Source organism: Sus scrofa, chromosome 16 (assembly GCF_054392235.1).
Source record: "Sus scrofa isolate SSC_HxYL_T2T_F1_AM1 chromosome 16, Sscrofa_HxYL_maternal_Yorkshire_Landrace_v2.0, whole genome shotgun sequence".
In the NCBI taxonomy this organism is placed as follows: Eukaryota; Metazoa; Chordata; class Mammalia; order Artiodactyla; family Suidae; genus Sus; species Sus scrofa.
In genome coordinates, this window is record NC_139398.1 from 40813711 (window position 1) to 40833024 (window position 19314).

The 19314-nt window shown below is 35.7% G+C and overlaps 1 long non-coding RNA gene across 1 annotated transcript in view; it reads left to right on the forward strand.

The window, feature by feature from the left end:
* Positions 1–19314, forward strand: part of LOC102161640 (uncharacterized) — a 729975-nt gene that overhangs the window by 564659 nt on the left and 146002 nt on the right. The window lies entirely within an intron of this gene.

The window sequence follows — 19314 nt, forward strand, 5'->3', positions numbered from 1 at the left end:
TCTCTTGGAGTTCCCTTGTGGTGCAATGGGTTAAGGATTTGGTGTTGTCACTACTATGACTTGGTGGCTTGGGTCATTGCTGTGGCATGGGTTCACTCCATGGCCCAGGAACGTCCACATGCCTCAGGTGTGGCAAAAAAAACATAACAAAACAAAAACAAACCAAACCTTGGGAGTTCCCATTGTTGCCCAGAAGGTTAAGGTTATCTCTGTGAGGATTCATGTTTGATCCTTGGCTTCACTCAGTGGGCTAAGGGTCTGACCTTGCCATAAACTGGGACATAGGCTGCAGATGGGGCTCAGATCTAATGTTGCTGTGGCTATGGCCCAGGCCTCCATTTGTAGCTGCCATTCTACCCCTAGCCTGGGAACTTCCATATGCTACATGTGTGGCTATAAAAAATTTAAAACAAAAAAATATATATCATTAGAAGTTTCCCTCTTACCTGCTATAGATCATTTTACTAATGACATAATGTAAGAAGATATTCAGCTGTGGTTCTCAAGCCTATATTGTTCTATTTTGAATTTTTTTCATCTGTTATTTGAATGGTTTATTGAGAGGAAAATGCAAAAACATGAATTTGGAAAGTTAAGTGAACAAAATAAAATTTTTTTAAATTAAAAAGTCAAGTATTTTAAATTTACCCCATAGACAATTTTTTTTAATTTAAGCCTGAAAATGATTTAAAATAATATTAATTTTTAGAAATACAATTCTATTGGTAATGTGGAATGTGTGTCAGATAATTATGAGATCATCAGGCTACAAAATATTTTGTGAATTTAAAATAGTAGTTCCGAAAAAAGTACATGTGAACTGGAACTAAGCAGTAATACCTAGTTTTCTTTCTAATTACCCATAAAATATCCTGTAAGAAATAGGTCCAGGAGTTCTCGTTGTGGCTCAGTGGAAACGAACATGACTAATATCCATGAGGACACAGGTTCAATGCCTGGCCTCGCTCAGTGGATTAAGAATCTGGTGTTGCTGTGATCTGTGGTATGGGTCACAAATGCGGCTCAGACCTGGTGTGGCTGTGGCTCTGGTGTAGGCCAGTGGCTACAGCTCCAATTCAGCCACTAGCCTGGGAACCTCCATATGCTGCAGGTGCAGCCCTATAAAGACAAAAAAAAAAAAAAGAAAGAAAGAAGTCCAGAATTCAATGATACAATAATGAATATAAGAAGAATATTCAAAGTATCAGTCAATTTAAAATCTGGAATACAAAGTATCTAGCACAAATAATAAGTTTATAACAAACATTTATTGAATAATGAAGTTTAGAAAATCATGGGGATTATAATTTTTAAAGAACTTATGAGAGAGTAAACCTATATCATTTAAGGCCTATATCAAATGAAACTGAATTACCAGTAATCATCAGTTTTCCTTAGGAATTTTTAGTTTCATATTTGCTTTGTTTTTTAATTTTCCTTAAAAATTAAATATTTGAGTGGGTTCTTTATCTGACATTTAATTCTTTTTTACAGTTATCAAAATGTGTAGTATTACTCAAATTGAAAATTTTAAAATTGAGTTAATTCAAAAACTACAATAGATCTGCTAGTTATATCTTCTATGAACTTGTAGTGTTCATTGATGAGACCATCATATAAAAAGAGAAGCATACCAAACTAGAGAAGTATATAATTTATATATCTAGTCAATACTGATATGGATAATGATTAATTTTAAACACTAATTTATCTGTGTAATTTTTTAATAATGTTAGTGATTCTCCTAAGCAAACTAACAAAAACTAAATCTTGGAGTTCCCATTGTGACTCAGTGGGTTAAGAACCCAACATAGTCTCCATGAGGATGTGAGTTCAATCCCTGGCCTTGGCCAGTGGGTTAAGGATCTGGTGTTGCCACAAGCTGCAGCATAGGTCACAGATGCAGCTCATATCTGGTGTTGCTGTGGCTCTGATGTAGGCCTGCAGCTGCAGCTCCAGTTCAACCCCTAGCCTGGGAATGACCATATGGCACAGGTGCAGCCATAAAAAGGAAAAAAAAAAAAGTTAACTATTGGCTGAATTGTTTCAGTTCTATAAGATAATTATATTAAATCTTAAACATGAGAAAAGTGGAGAGGAATTAAGAGATATAAAAAAGGTGAAAAATTCAGGGGAACTATGAGGAAAAATGTATCAGTTAGTGCAGCTTAATAAACTCCAAAACTCCATGACATAAACAGGCAAGTATTTTTTTTTTCACTCCTATATCTGTATCAGCTGAGGTCAAGCTGATCTGGCCTGTAGTGTAGGTAGTGAGACTCAGCTGCAAGCTATTGGGTGGGTCAGGTCTATTCTGGGCAGTTCTCAATCTTTAGGGATTTGTTGCCTAGGGTATGTTCTCACAATGATGCCTGAACCTCAACAGGTAAAAGAGAATTGTCACTTCTACTCATGTTCCATTAGCCAAAGAAAGTTGTATGGCTGAGCTCAAAGTCATAGAGTATGAAAGTACCATGTTTTTAGTGGGAGCAGCTGAAAAGTTACATGCCCAAGTGTGTCAATTAGGGAGGGAGGAAATATTGGGATCAATAATTCATCTACCATAAAGAGTTAATTGGAGCTCGGATTATAAAGCTTGGGGGAAAAAATTATGGGCAACTAAGTTCAAATTCAGCTAACCCTTAATCCTAGACCAATTTCTTAAAAAGTTACTGAGGATTATGTAAGACATTTGAATTTTGTGAATAGTCACCTAGATTTTGTAGACCTATTTCATTGATGCCTTCTGAAACCTCTTCTAATGCCTCTGAAACCTTCAGGAACTGCTAAAAGAGATGCAGGATCATTTAAAAATCAGTCAAAACAGCGTTAAAGCTTGAGTTAACATCCCTGTTTACTTTATGCCATAATGACTCTTGATATTTGGAAACTGACCAAGTCATATTTCATTCTGTAGATCTCCATGGCAGGCTTACATCCTTGGGCTCTCTTGATGCTAGATGAAAGGTGTCCAAACTTTTTAAAATTTTATCCAAACAGTCCACTCACCTGGAAATGGGTCTTTTACCTTTCTTTGTATATCTTAGCATCAGGGAAGTGGGAAGAAGGAAAATAAGACTAAAAGGCAAGTGGAACTTTATGAAGTTAAATACATCAGCTTCTAAGGATCTTATTTCCAAATGCAAGTGCTTGGTCTTACACCTGTCTTGTAAGGGCCCAGAAGAAAATCTTGTGTTTCAAATGACTGCCAATTATGAAGATAAAATACATTCTCTTGCTGTTTATATTCCATTCATGTAACTACCATCACAAAAAGGGGGTACTGGGATTCAGGATTCTTCTCATATTCGGGAATACCTGCTGGTGGTGCCTTTTCTTCCCATTCTCAGGGCCCTGAGACTTATACTGGTCATTTATTCAGTCTAAATCTGGAGCTCAGGGAAAAAAAAAAAAAAAACCACTGAGTCTCCAAAATTTCTTACTTCAGCCCCTGAAAATCAGAATCGTGGCTATGCATAATAAACCAGAACTAATCTGGCTTGCAAATAAAAGGTTTCCATTGAACATCTGGAGGAGAAAACAAATGCAACCAAAGAGGAAAAAGAAATAAGCTCCTGTGCTATCATCCAAGGCAGAATTGTTTTTCCCTTCCGTGATGTTTCAGTACTTACTTTCACATGCAAGTTGAAAACTGAAAACTTCTTTCTTTATATAACTTCACCAAGCTTCTTGATAATTATCCATAACTCATATTTTGAGTAAAGATAAAAAGAAGGAAGACTAATAGTTGCAAGAGCAGTAGTTTTTATTTGAGACTAGCTTAAGCTTGGATTACATTTTTTTCTGACATCAAAACATGTATTTTAGGGGGAAAATTAAAACGAGTGACAAACATTGTTCATGACATCTAATGTTTTCTTGTTTTAAACTGGAATCTATAGTTTGGAGGAGTGATTAAATAAATAAATTGATCATATTTTAATTTGTGAATAGGTAATAATGTTACATAGAAAAATGTTTTATAATGTCATCACTTCATATATCAGTGATCAATACAACTATATTTATTATTGCAGTTTACTTAGTTTCCTTAGGCCAGGAACTATTTGTTTATGTATTAGTCGTGGGTGACTGCCTTCCCTAGTCATGCTTAATTGGAGCTGAGATGCTGTGCCTAAAATCCAGCTCCATCCAGTTCTTGACATAAATCTAACCAGAGAAGAAAGGGGTAGTATTAAAATAATAATAGTAGTAACAACACATTTTGTTTATTATGTGACGGGAACCATGCTGAGTGCTTTTTATTCTCTCTCCCTCATCATCAGCCTGGGTTAGGCCTGAATATTATGCCTATTATCCATTTTACAGATGAGAATATTGGATCTCAGACAAAAGATCTAATATTCTCAACATCACATAGCTAACAGGTGGTGAGGCACTCTGCCTCCAGCATCATGCTCCCAATCCTGATGCAATCCTCCTCCTAGAAGGTAAGAGTCCAAGATTACTTTTGTTAGAGTATGGGTTGTCCTCATAGATATCCTCGCTCAGTGCATATAGCTCAGTTCATACTTTAGTGTCATGATAGGTATTTATGGTTCCTTTTTAGTTCTATACTTCAAACTAATATTTGAGATTAAAAAAAAAAAAATCTGCCTATTCCTGACCAGCTATCCATTTGGCTTTGGAGTCCCACTCTGTAGATGCTGCAATTCTGGGCACTGGCCTGAAAGGAGAGCTCAAGTTAGCCTATTTTAATTGGAGTGGCTGACCACTTCTATAGGAGTGAGCTCTACAGTCTGGCCTATGTCAAACTGGTTTCCTTTTTTTTTTTTTTTTTTTGTCTTTTTGCCTTTTCTAGGGCCGCACCCGCGGCATGTGGAGGTTCCCAGGCTAGGGGTCTAATCGGAGCTGTAGCTGCCAGCCTACACCAGAGCCACAGCAACACAGGATCCAAGCCACGTCTGCAACCTACACCACAGCTCACAGCAACACCAGATCCTTAACCCACTGAGCGAGGCTAGGGATTGAACCCGCAACCTCATGGTTACTAGTCGGATTCGTAAACCACTGCGCCATGATGGGAACTCCTGGTTTCCTCTTTTTTTAAGACAACCATTTAAGTTTCACAGGATCTCACATTTGAGCCCATCTGAATTGTGAAAGAAATATATCTGCCATGACTCATCTACTCTCTTATTGTTACTTATCACCAGTAAGAAGCATCTTAAGCTGATTGGAATAACTGTCCTCTGTTCCATCCTGGACTGAATCTGTGATTTCATTCTTACCATGACATTATATCCTGAAGTTCTAAATTCATTACTCAAAACACTAGCAGGTCCTGATCATTTGATAGCTGTCACAAGTTGTTATCCATAATAAGATACTGAAGGTTGTGAAGGACTTGCTTTTTATTTTATAAATTAAGACATAGTCAGTATTTCAGTACACTATTTGTGTTTGTTTGAATTCCAGTTTTATTAAATTGAAGAAAAAAAATGGTGGAATGACAGCTAGCAAACCAGGAACTCTACCTCCCTGTTACTTCCTTAGTTGTATCTTCTAAAGAACTCTGTCATTCATATTATATGGTATATTGTCTCTATATAGGTTTGGTATGCATTTCTCCCAGTTGATAGTGTCTGCTTATTTTCCCCTGGAAAATGGCTTAAGAAGATATTGTATTAGTTCATTTGATACATTTCTCAACCTTTTGCAGAGTAGTTGAACAACTTTTTCTTTGTGATGCTAGATGGCACTACTAATCAAGACTTTGTTTAAGGGAGCTTTCTTATTCTAAAAGTTGTTAATGGGCATACAAAGTAAAATTAAATCATGAAATTTGATGATCAAATATTATAATAAACTTTCAGAGTAAAATCTCCTTTGAAAGTTAAAATCTTTCAAATGAAGGAATTATAAAGTTACACGTAAAAGAAAATTAGAGGAAAAGAGCAATGGAAAAAACACTTTTGGTTTCATAATTCAACTTAAAAATTAAGGTGCATTTATTTGATTGGTGGATGGCAAAAAAGCCTCAATGTCCAGGAAGCAGTTATTAGTCTGTAGAAATCAGTGCTCTTAGACACAATGCTAGTATTTTAACAACACTGAAATTATTTCTTAAAAGAGTATTGTCAAGTGCCCTTTCTCTTAAAACCTTTAGATGGTAATAAAACTTGCAATTTTCTCTTATTTTATTGAGGTTTTTCTGTATGAAAGCATTGCCACATCTTCAGGTAAATTATATTGTTAGATATTTCTGTAAATGAGTATGATTTTTGGTAAATGGCAGTAAGTTTACAACCAAGGAAAATGAAAACCCTGTGCTAAAGAAATGTAGGACTCTGAAGTTCTTCCTTTGCCATGTAAAGATTTGTGTCTTGAATACATTCATCCAGTGTTATTGTCTGTTTCTTCTCTATGTTTAGTTAGTATCAAATACCAGTCTTTTGTTTATTGTATAGTAAGCTTACAAAGAAAAGGCAAATTCTCAGCCATTTATGCAGACATTTGAATACCATGTCTGAACGTTTGGATCATCCAAACGGAACCTACAGCATCTGACCATTAGCTGGGTCACTAGCTAGGGGCTGAGGGCCTCACCTGAGTAACTCGAGAATCCTTTCAATCTGGCTCTTTGATTTGGCTTTCACAAGCCAGTACTTTTTATTTCTTCTCATCTGTTTGCTATCATGTTAACAAGACAAGGTGAATCTCTGCTGCTCGTTGACAACATAATAAAATGAGATTAGAATTTCAGCAACTAAAGAATGGCTTATTTTAGGGCTTTAGACTTGAGAGTAATGTTTATATGTGCCTTGGTGATCCAAAAAAAAAAAAAAAAAAAAAAAAAGCCAAAAATCAAAAACAAACAAACAAGTAAAACCAGAATGGCTGCCTACAAGGACTTCTGACTCAAGTCGGCTGAGCCTGATCAAAAACCCAGATAAGTTCCAAACCAAAACAACACAGCATCTTTCATGTCGCTGACATAATATTACCAGGGAGCTTATCCCAATGCTATTTTTGTACTAATAACTGTTATCCAGTTTACATGTTGTTAATATGAACCCTGGTTCAAGAAAAGTCAATTGATGCAGGAAGCTGCTGGAAAACTGCTGCTTCACTTGAAGGAGTTTAGAACAAATAGATGGAATATTTGATCATTGAGTCCCCAAAGTAGATTTTGTGTTAAATATCTCATGGCTACTGAAGATTTTGGCAACTTCTAAAGGCATTTTGAATTAACATAAATAAAACTTTCAAAAACATTGGAAGGAAGACAGTTTGTTTACTGTGCAAGAACAATCAAGAACACTTAATGGAATATTGTGACAAAGCCACAAATTAATATCTAATCTCAAATACATGCAAGGTTTTTGTCCTAAGTAAGCTGACCAAAGAGACGAAAACAAATTTTCTTAATTGTGTTTATATTTTTAAGCCACATTTTCCATATGCAATTAAGTTATTTAAAATTCTGCAATTGAAGTGCTTGTCTTTAATAATAAGGTCTGGGTTTATTTGATTAAAATGTGATTTGGCATAGTTACATGTCTAACATTTTAATTAAGGAAATTGCATTTGCTTTCTTGATATTTGTCTATACTCTAACCAGTTGTTTTATGAGTTACACATGACATATAAACACATTTTGCAAATTAGTTCACTGGTTATTCCTTATCCTGCAAAATTTAGATAGCAGAAAGATATATAGGATATGTAAATAATACATGTGTATTAGCTTGCATGCAACAGAAAGTTAGGTAAATAAAACTACTTTAATGTACTCTATTCATTATTAATCAGTGCAACTCAAGAACTTAAATAGCAGAAATAAAGATGTTTGTAAAAGAGCAGCAGTCCTGTAACAAATCCTATGTCTCAGCTCTGCTAATTGCTTTCTTTACATTTAAATCCTTGCTGGTGCTGAAAGGTAAAAGCAAGCTAAAAAGCTGCATGACTGAGAAACCCAAACAACTCCTAAAAATTTTTTCTTTTCCAGTCCTGTGCCTTGAGAATTTGCCATCTGGATTGCATATCGTATTTAGTGCTTTAGCTCTTGACGTTTTTAAGCAATAGCACTGTAGCATTTCAGCATGTTGTCTCATGATAAAATAAATGTTCTGTGCATTAAATTATGCTGGTATATATTTAAAACTTCTCATGTGCCCAAAGGACACAGTGAGGACAGGTCCTTGCCAATTCAGTTTGGATATATCAAAATTTTGATAATGTATAATGCATGTATTATCAGCTCTGCATTCATTGATATTTAGGGGAAACTATTTCAGAGATAAATACGTCAAATTTTGTATGTCTTTGGGCTTTCTCAAGGTTAATTAGTATCCAAGTGACTAAAATGTTTTATTCCTCTTTAATACTTTCATCCCAGGGTGATAGTTGCCTGAGGTTGCGCTGTTTTTGATTAACTCTATGTGATAATGAAAACCATGAGAATGGCCTCATGTAGGACTTCCTTTTTTTCTGATGTCACATATAAAACTGCGGAAGTCTTCTAATATTTAACACTAAACTTTTTTTCCTTTCTGCACCTAGCCCTCAAACTAATTATGAAAGTGTCAGGAATGATTTTATCTAAAGTCATTACTGTTTTCTAAGGTGGGCCTAAGTGAAGAGTTCAACTATTTTTATGGGGGTAAAAAAAAAAAAAAAAAAAAAAAAAAGCACATACTAATGAGTGTTCTATGCTCTCCAAGGACAGAGAGTCACATCAGCAATTGTACATAGAAGATTGAGACAAATGGCTGATGCCTCCTCTATTGTCATAAAGTATGTTATTTTCAGCTAATCAGTAATGATTATTGGTATTTCCTCCACAGCCTGAATTAAAAATAGAAAAAAAACTGACTGGATAAAATTGTCAAAGTTGCTTGAGGAGGGATCTAAAAGTACATTAATATATATTTTTTTCTTCCAGAAACTAAACAAGATTGTGAAAAAAGGAAATTCTCTTCTCTTTTATTTTACTTCTGTTTTAGTGAGCTCATTTTGGTGCTGCTTTTTATCAAATGAAATATATAATGAGCTCAGTGTGCATGTTAATCTATAGACATAATTACATTGAGAAATGGACTTATCTAGAGACAGTGATAATCTTTCCACCTTTGCCAAGTTATGTCTGACTCCAAAAGGGAAAGATAATTCATAAACCAGTTTGTATCATTATTATTTTTTCAAGAAGTTAACACTTTATATTACACCTTTGCTTCCACTCAAGTTCCTTCACCATTAACTGAAGCAATTAAAAATTTTAATTAATGTATAATTGACATGCAATTATACTTTTAGTTTCAGGTGTACAACATAGCCAGCGTTATGATTTGATATCTGTATATATGTATTAGGGAATGAACACAATAAGTCTAGTTAATACCTTCTATCACCACACATAGTTACAAAAAAAGCAGTTTTAATTGATGAAAGTATATCCAATAGGCTTGGGTTTAATGTCTTCTATGTTTGATGTTTTTCAGGTTATAAGAATAAATTCAATTTGCCTCAGTAAATGGAGGGTTTGTTGGAAAGAGCAAGGGAAGAAAGGGGAAACTGTCTTATTACAAACATCTTTCTTTGCCATTTAGTTTTTTTTAAAAAAATTTAGGTTTCATAGCTTAGGAGCAGGTCTAATGACTCAGTGCCAATTCTAGTAGCTAATACACAAGCACTGAAACTTTTCCTTCTTTATTCATTCTGTTTATTACCAACTAACTGATATGTCTCTCCCTTTCTCTTTCTCTCTCTTTCACAAATGGGAAAAAAGAGGTTCCAGTTAGTCTGGCTAGTCACCTCCAGAGTAGGTACACATGGGTCAGAGTCTACCTCATAGCCTCCTGGCAGGATGATTGCTTTATTTCCCATGTCCATTCCAATTAGCTGTAGTCCAGACAGGCCACACATGGTAAATTAAAAAAAAAAAAAAGCAATTCAGGCATAACAGACACATCAGAATAGGGTTATGAGCATGGCAGTGAGTCTGAGACTTCTCACAAGGCTGCTATATAACTAGCAGATAATTTGTGTGGCCTGGCATGCATTTGGGTCCAGAGAGAAGAAGTGCTTGTTTTATACTATTAAAAACTTACTGTTCAAGTTGCTCAAAGTACATACATTTATTCATTGATAACTTAAAAATAGCTATTTAAAAGAAATGATATGTAATGCATGAGAAGGCATATAGCATTTAGAAATGCTAAAACTTCTCTCAAATTGAAAGGCAATTGAAATAAATAGTCCCCTGTTCTCATCAGCTGAGTGCTATAAAGTACTGATTCGTTAATAGCTCAGAGCTTCTAATGAACATTGACATAGGCCTACATTTAATTTCCTTAAAGAAATACATTTGAAAGAAATTGAATCATGATTGAAGGAGCTAATTCTAGCAATTAAGTAGTTATTTAATGAACTGTTTCCTACATAACACAACAAATGGAACATTTTTTCAAAAGGAAGAAAAGTCATGAAAATGTTCTCAGGCACAAAAGAATAATACATTTTTAAACTACAAACCTAATAAACTAGATAAAATGGTGTCATGCTAAGGAAACCCATCCTGGTTCATTAAAGTATAACATCTGAAACCACTAAGTGATCTGTCCCTCTCCAGTACCACAGTACAAAGGTGCTAAATTACAGGCATCAGATTAACTCTTCATACATTCAGGCTAAGCTTTGCTTGAAATGCTACCACATATATTCAAAGAAAGTATTTTCTTTGAACAGTGTTTGTGAAAACTCTGATTTTATGTATATGTGTATATGTAGACATATCTCATGTACAGATTTTCTTTGAATTGAAGTATAGCTGATTGATAATATTGTGTTGGTTTCAGGTTACAGCAAAGTGATTCAGTTATTTTTTTTTTTTTGATTACTCTCTATGATAGAGTATAACAAGATATTGGCTATAGTGTCATAGATTTTTTTTTTTTTTTTTTGTCTTTTTGCCATTTCTTGGGCCGCTCCCGCGGCATATGGAGGTTCCCAGGCTAGGGGTCGAATCGGAGCTGTAGCCACCGGCCTACGCCAGAGCTACAGCAACGCGGGATCCGAGCGGCATCTGCAACCTACACCACAGCTCATGGCACTGCCAGATCGTTAACCCACTGAGGAAGGGCAGGGATCGAACCCGCAACCTCATGGCTCCTAGTCGGATTCGTTAACCACTGCGCCACGACGGGAACTCCATGATTTTTTTTTTTTTTTTTTTTAATAAGGTCATCTTAAGAGAGAAATCAGATCTACTAGCCTTTGATGAATAAAAGTTGTACTTAATGATACTATTCATGAGACTTGGATTCAGTAGATGTATTACTGCTGATACTATAGTTAGTAATGCTGAAAATTCTTAACTCTTACAGATCAAATCAACTAGTTTACCTTTGGCATCTTCTGTGTAAAAACATATTGGAAGAATTAGTATTTTGAGACATCTGCCTCCAATTTAGCACTGATATTAAAAGAAATTGAAATACTCAAAGCAATAATTTGATACATATTTAATTTTTCCATATCAATCATGTGATGAATAAATAACTGCTTCTATTTTATACTCATGGCATAGGTAATTTAATATTATTATAAAAGCATTACATTGTAGTAGTGTCTGGCTAAAGAGTCTTAGCTTTTGTTGCATTGTTAAATTAAATGTTACTATAAAGCTGTACTGGATATGTCATTTTACATGAACTGGTTAAATTTTAATCTTTGAACCATAAGCATACAAAGTGGATAAACTACATGGATAAGAAATAATACATAATGTTAATATAGGGAATATACTCTTTAAATAATACTTATTGTTGAGAAAAAAATCTTTAAAATAATGACAAAAAAGAAGAATGTGTTTTTCTATTTACTGGAATCACTTCTTTTCTGCAAATATAGTTCTCTGAACCATTCTGACTTGCTACATAGCACTGTCCAATTTTTTGCAGTGATGGAAATACTCTATGTCTACATGCCCCTAAACATTAGCTACTAGCCACATGAGGATTTGGGGCACTTGATATATACGACTAGTTCAACTGAGGAACTGAATTTTTCACTCATTTATTTTAATTAATTTAAATTTGAAAAATATGTGGCTGGTGGCTATCCTATTGACAACATAGTATAAAGTGTTAGCTCAATACAATACCTAATATCCTTAGCATGTACTTTTTCACCAGGAAAAGTGAGATTCTCTGTTAATTTCCAAATCAAAGAAAACTTTGGAGGCCAAAAAATTAAGTACGAGGTAACAGTTGTGTCTAGGTAAAGTAAGAGACCCTTCAATCAGCTGTTTTGGCTGTTTTGTATCTTTTTGTGTCAGAGACAAAATTTGTAAGTCCTGAAGAAGAAAATGATACCTGTCATTCCCATGGTATTTTTCCAAGGTATTGCCAGGTACACTGTAATTTGCTCTTTAAATATGTGGGCAACACCTTTGGAAACAAATAAATATGTAAAGCAGGTTACTATGAACTGAATGTGCAACTTTAAATCTGATATCCAGAGGAAGATTATTCAGTGACTCATGCAGTTCTAAATGACAAATTACATCTAGAAAAAACTAAAAAGAAATCTACTTACATCATATAAAATCATGTGAAATTAAAGTAGTGTTTCTAAATGTTATGTCTTTATTCTAGTGTATTAATTCACTAACTTTGGAATAATAATTCAGTGTCATTACTTACAACCAGTTTTCTAATCACTGTTTTAATATTAACTCATACCTGATTGCCTTTTTTTTTCTCTTTTCCTCTAGAATGCTTATTTTGTGTGTAAGCCCTTATTAGCCTTTCTGTCCGAATACATTATTGCTCCCCGGTTACCAGTTAAGGCTCTTAGCTTCTGTGTTTCTAATCAGACTCCATTAAACAGTCACAGAGGTTATTGTTTGGTTACATTTGTAGTTAGTAGCTCTTAGCTTTATCTGCTTGGTGGTGGTTTACAAATTCCTGCTAATGCTAAATTGGAACAGTAATTTCTGGTGGCTTCTAGTCTTATTTTCCCTTTCTCCTTACTCTGTTGCAAATCAGAGATGGAGGAGGAGAGAAAAGCTTTACCTTACTCACCCTGCAGGGTGGGGGATAAGGAAGATCACAATTGTTAGCCTGGGATCTGGATTTTATTAATGTCACTGGGTTTCCCCAATTCTCAGCGGCAGAAATCTGGATTCTCCCTGCTGTTAATAGGCCTCAACGTGAACTGAAGTTCATTAAACTTTCTGTAACTAAATAAACTCAGAGTTGCTGAAACTTTCCTCCTTCCTTTACTAGTGTAGCAAATAGGAGTAGTGTTGGTATCACAACACCATGAAGCTCCTTGATGTCCCCAAACCGACATGTGCTAAAACATATCATTTGAGCTGCCCCTTCTTTCAGCCATAATAACCTGTTTTCCTAAATTTGCAGTTTAAAACGTTCAGCTTGGAAAGCACTGGAAGAGAATGTACATGATATATTTTCTGCACTGTGTTCTCGCTTATGGTCTGAAATAGAACAAATTTCTGCTTTTGTAATATTGCTCATACCCCATATATTCCAAGGACGAATAAAAAAATCAGAAGAAAAATATAGAAGTGTTAAATATTACATATTGGGAATGAACTTTTAATTATTCTCTCATAAAATATTTGGAGTATTAATAAAAACACAATCAATCCTTAAACATCCTGGGAGTTAAGGTTTAGATCCTTCAGGGAGTGGAAATCCCTGTATAATTTACAGTCCACCCTCAGTATCCAGGGTGCCTGTGCATCTGAACTTCCACATCCTTAGATTCAACCATTTCAAATTGTGCAGTACTATAATGTTTACTATTAAATTTATACATTTTACCTACTTGACCTTTATATTATATTTATAGCCTAGAGCTGAAATAGCATCAAAACAGGGTGTGATGATTGTTGTACACCTATAATTGTAATAAAATTCATTAATTAAAAAAACCAGATGTATGTGTGTGTATAGATGTGCATATACACACATATATGCATACATACACATACATACAATGGAATGCGATACATTGTAATGATCACAAGCGGCACTGATAGGAAATGAGGAATTTGAACCAATCCTTTTAAATAAGAAACCAGTGCAAGGTAGAGGCAGAGAAAAATTATTAAGTGCTCTGCTGGTTACTGAAATTCCATTACCATAGCGAATTTGGGGGCCTCAGAGAATTATTATTCTTACTGTTTTAGTGGGTTACTGCAACTGATAACAATTACTTAAAAAAAAAAAAACAAAAACCCACTACCTTGTTATTTGCCAAATTGGCCTCAGCCCAGTCTTGTAACAATTTGGCTCAACAAAAACATAAGTTTAGGGGAAAAGGGTCAATCTATCTTTTTCCCTCTTTTAGTGATCTCTGTTGAAAAGAGTTGGGGGCTACTTAAATTCACAAAAATGCAAAAGAGGATAACGTAAAGTATGTCACATTCCTGGAGCATCACATTGGGATAAGCTTGGACCTGTCAGAAAAGTGCCAGCTGCTTGCTCAGTCTTATCTCCAGAACCTTTGCTTCCTACGACAATATAAGCAGCTAGTGTCCACTAGTGGTATCGCCATTTGAAAACCTTAATTCCTGTGGAATAAGAAGGTAGCGATGGAAGTGACTATCTTCTGCCTCTGGAAGTGGATGAATGTAAATGGGGGTAAAAACCTTATTTTCCAGGAGACTCTGGAGATGAGAACCTGGTGCGGTCTGGTCTGTAGGCCTTCCTTGGCACCTGTCACTCTGCAGGAATTGCCTGAAGAAGTGAAAGATTGTTAAGATTCCGCAGGATTATCGTGAGACTTACTTCATTGTCATCGCTCAGTATTTTTGCATGTATTCACTTTATCTACTTTATCATTTACTTTACCTCTATTAGGGATCCCAGAGAGTGGCTATTTTTAGCTCCTTGCCCTGGGGAGAGGGGGGAGGTAAAAATGTGGGAATGGAGCTTTTTCAGGAGAATTTTGCAAATTGAGAGCCTAGTAAACTCTCTTCTTAGGTCTTTCATGCACTCTCAGCAAATATGTTTTCTGTTTGTCTAATGGGCAATTGAGGGAGCAAACAGGTACATTCACATAGAAGAAATGATTAAATGGTAGTTTTTCTTTGTCTTTCTCCAACTTTGTTTTCTCCCAACCAGCTTATTCTTGTTCAAACTCTTGTTTAATTAGTTGCACTGCCATCTATTCATGCTCAGCCATTAAATGAAATGCTTAGGAGTCTCCATGAATTCCTCTGCCCTCTATGTCCTCTTCTCAGACAATTACCAAGTGCTGAGGTTTTTAGCACCCAAATCTCTCTCAAATATATTCTTTCTTTCCATCCTCATCATTACTGTTTATCATCCTTTATATGGTCTTCCATCCCAGTATCTTTCAGTTTTGACCACATCACAGTAACAATATTTTTGTCTTGAACCTCTACTCACATGTACACAGGTACCAAATCATTTGCATCATGTTGTTTCTGACATCCATGTAATTGCTTAAGTTTCCTTTTCGGCCCAGAATTTTCCAGCTTGTGCTTTTCCTACCCTTTGATCCAAGTAACCACATCTCTTTGTTGAGACCCATCACAGATGTGAGTTCCTGCTCATCTCAGGTAGAGGCAGGGACATCCTCAGTGTTCATGTAGTATCCACTGCACATTCCGTATCATTTTATGATTTGTCCCATGCCTGTCTCTCCAATTAACATGTGAAATTTTTGAGGGCAGAACCAAAAGTTATTCTGACATTTAGCAGAATATGTGGCATATCATAGAAGTTTAATACATTTGAATGACTGAATAAATGATTTTAAAGATGTCTCTCTGAAATGGGATTATTTTTTGCAAGATCGAGTTGGAAGTATACTGGAATCTCAGCTTTCTGAGAAACCGTTATGGACATTTTTAAAGAACATAGAATTGCTCAATATTCCTAAGTCAAAAACTCCTAAAATGGTAAGCAGAGGCTGCCTTCATCTCTTTCTTGATTCTCTCCTTTGAACAGAATTGCTGCTCCTTCAGATTCCCTCTGCTTTTCTGCAGGATTCATTCCCTTCTGTCTCCTGGTTCCCTCCAATCCCGTTGCCTTGTGTAGCGTCTCTTCACTAAGCCAAGTTCCACAATTTCTCAAAGCCAGGTCTGTCAAGTTTTAGCACATCATTTTCTTCCTGAGTACTGGAGAATTGCTTTGGAGATTTGAGTGCTCAAATCCAGAAGTAGGCAGTGCTATCAAGGAATCTTGGTGGATTAATCTGCTGGCAGTAAAGCTCCTTGATAACCTTTCTTTCTACTGCATTTCAATCCAGAGAAGCAGAGCTGCCTCTATAGCTCCTGCTATCACAGATATATCCTGGACATACTTCTATTAGTCCTTCCATAAGGAAGGTAAATAGAGCAACCCTTTGTCAAGCCTGTGAAGCTGGTAGTCTGTTTCCTTAGATTCTACATTCCTTTGACCCCATATTTGGGTCACATTGTGCCTAATCTGAAATAGTAAATAGAATCTTACTGCCTTCACCCTTTTCTCTCTATGTAAAAGTTTGAAAATGAATTATTTATTCTGAATGAATATTCTTTTTTTTTTTCCCAAAGCACTATCTGGACCAGTTTTTGCATTAAAAATCTGATTTTCTATTGTCGATGGACAGTTTTCATCACCCGTCAAAGAGATTTGGAGCCACACAAAATCACAAAATGGGAAATCGGGAATCTTAGAACTTCTCTAGTTCAACAATTTTATTTACAAGTAAGAAAACTGAAATCCAGGAAGGTTAAATGATAAGTCTTAAATTATGAAACTGGAGATACAATCAAGCCTGGATTCTGTGTCTGCCAATTTTAGCCATTAATATTTCATTATAATATATTATCCTTCTAGTTGGGGGATATATTAGAGAAACATCAAAGGGTACAGGTCCAAATTGTGAATAAAGCCTACTATCTTAGAGCTGGCATTGGAGTTCCCTTCGTGGTTCAGTGGTTAATGAACCTGACTAGGATCCATGAGGATGCAGATTCGATCCCTGGCCTCGCTCCATGGGTTAAGGATCCAGCATTGCCCTGAGCTGTGGTATAGGTCGCAGACGTGGCTCAGATCCCGCGTTGCCATGGCTATGGCGTAGGCCAGCAGCTGTAGCTCCGATTTGACTACTAGCCTGGGAACTTCCATAAGCCACAGGTTCAGCCCTAAAAAGCAAAAAGCAAAAAAAAAAAAAAAAAAGGGGGCTGGCATTAAGACAAACAATTTAGAGATGACTGCCTGGATGCAAGCCTACTTTCCTAGGAGAAGTCCCATGAAAATTCCCTATTTTTAAGATTCTTCTTCTTTTCCCTGTTTGTTTCTGCTCAGACCACTCACTTCATTTAATCTAACTTTAATCCAGCTTTTTTTCTCCTGATTTCCATTTTGTTTTATTTTATTTTATACTCTTTGCCAAGGTAAACATTTTATATTTTCTAATACATCGATGTTACTTTAGGGTTTTTCTTTGTTTCTTTTCTTTTTACTTTTTTCCTTTGCAGTTTCTAACCAAATTTCTCTGAAGAAACTCTATCTGATGGCAAGAATCACTTTCCTTCATCAAAACAAAACAGTCCTGATTTCTTTCCCCTTTCTCCTATAGATGCTACCTTCTATAGCTTCAATTATTTATGTATTTTCATTGTGGTAAAATTTCACTACGTAAAATCGTTTTAACATTTTAAAATTTACAGTGCAGCAGATTTAGGTACCTTCACTTTATTGTGTAATTGTCACCACTATCCATCCCCAGAAGGTCCTTCATCTTCCCAAATTGGAACCCTGTACCCATTAATACTAACTCCCCTCACAGCTCCCCCTCCAGCCCCTGGCAGCCACCATTCTTCTTCCTATTTCTGTGAATTTAACTTCTTTAGGTAGCTGATATAAGTAGAATCATACAGTATTTGTCTTTTTGTGACTGAATATTTCCCTTAGCATAGTATCTTTAAGGTTCAACCATGTTGTTGCATGTGTCAGAATCTCCTTCCTTTTTTTAAGGATAATATTCCATTGGAGGCATATATCACATTTTGTTTATCTGTTCATTAGTTGATGGACACTTGTATTGTTTGCCGCTTTTGGCTAATGTGAATAATGCTGCTATGACATGGGTCATCTGTTCGAGTCCCTGTTTTCAATTGTTTTACATATAGACCCCAAAGTGGAATTGCTGGGTCTTATAGTACTTCTATTTTTAATATTTTTCAGGAATTCCCTTACTATTTTCCATACAGCTGCACCATTTTGTATTCTACTAGCAATCCACAAATTTTCCAATATCTTCACCACTTCACTAATATTTATTAGTTTGTTTTAAAGTAGCCATCCTAATGAATGTGAAGTGGTATCTTCTTATGGCTTTGATTTGTATTTTCCTAGTTATTAGTGATGTTGAGTTTCTTTTCACATGTTCATTGGCCATTTTTATATCTTTTTATGAAGAAATGTATAGTCAAATCTTTTGGCCAGTTTAAAATACAGTTACTTGTTTCTTTCTTGTTTGTTGTTTTGTTTTGTTTTGTTTTGTTTTTTGTCTTTTTGTCTTTTCTAGGGCCACTCCCGCAGCATATGGAGGTTCCCAGGCTAGGGGTCTAATCAGAGCTGTAGCCACAGGCCTATGCCAGAGCCACAGCAACTTGGGATACAAGCTGCGTCTGTAACCTACACCACAGCTCATGGCAACGCCAGATTCTTAACGCACTGAGCAAGGCCAGGGATCGTATCCACAACCTCGTGGTTCCTAGTCGGATTTGTTAACCACTGAGCCACGAAGGGAACTCTTTTTTTTTTTTTTTTTTTTTTTTTTTTTTTTTTTTTAAGGGCTGCATCCATGGCATATAGAAGTTCCCAGGTTAGGGATTGAATTGGAGCTGCTGCTACCAGCCTATGCCATAGCCACAGCAACACTAGATCTGAGCCTCTTCTGCGACCTACACAGTACATGGCAATGCCAGATCCTTAACCTGCTGAGTGTGTCCAGGAATCAAACCTGCTTCCTCATGGATACTAGTCAGGTTTTTTACCACTGCACAACCACAGGAATTCCCCTTGTTTCTTTTTATTGTTAAGCTGTAGGAGTTTATATATTCTGGACATTAACCCCTTATCAGATATATAATTTGCAAATAATTTCTCCCATTCCATGCCTTTTCACTCTGTTAATAGTGTTTTTAATGCACACATTTTAAAAAAATTTGGATGAAGTCAAATTTATCTATTTTTTTCTTTTGTTATCCATGATGTTGGTGTCATATTCAAGAAATCATTGCCAAATCCAATACCATTAAGCTTTTCCCCTTGTTTTCTGCTAAGAGTTTTTTATAGT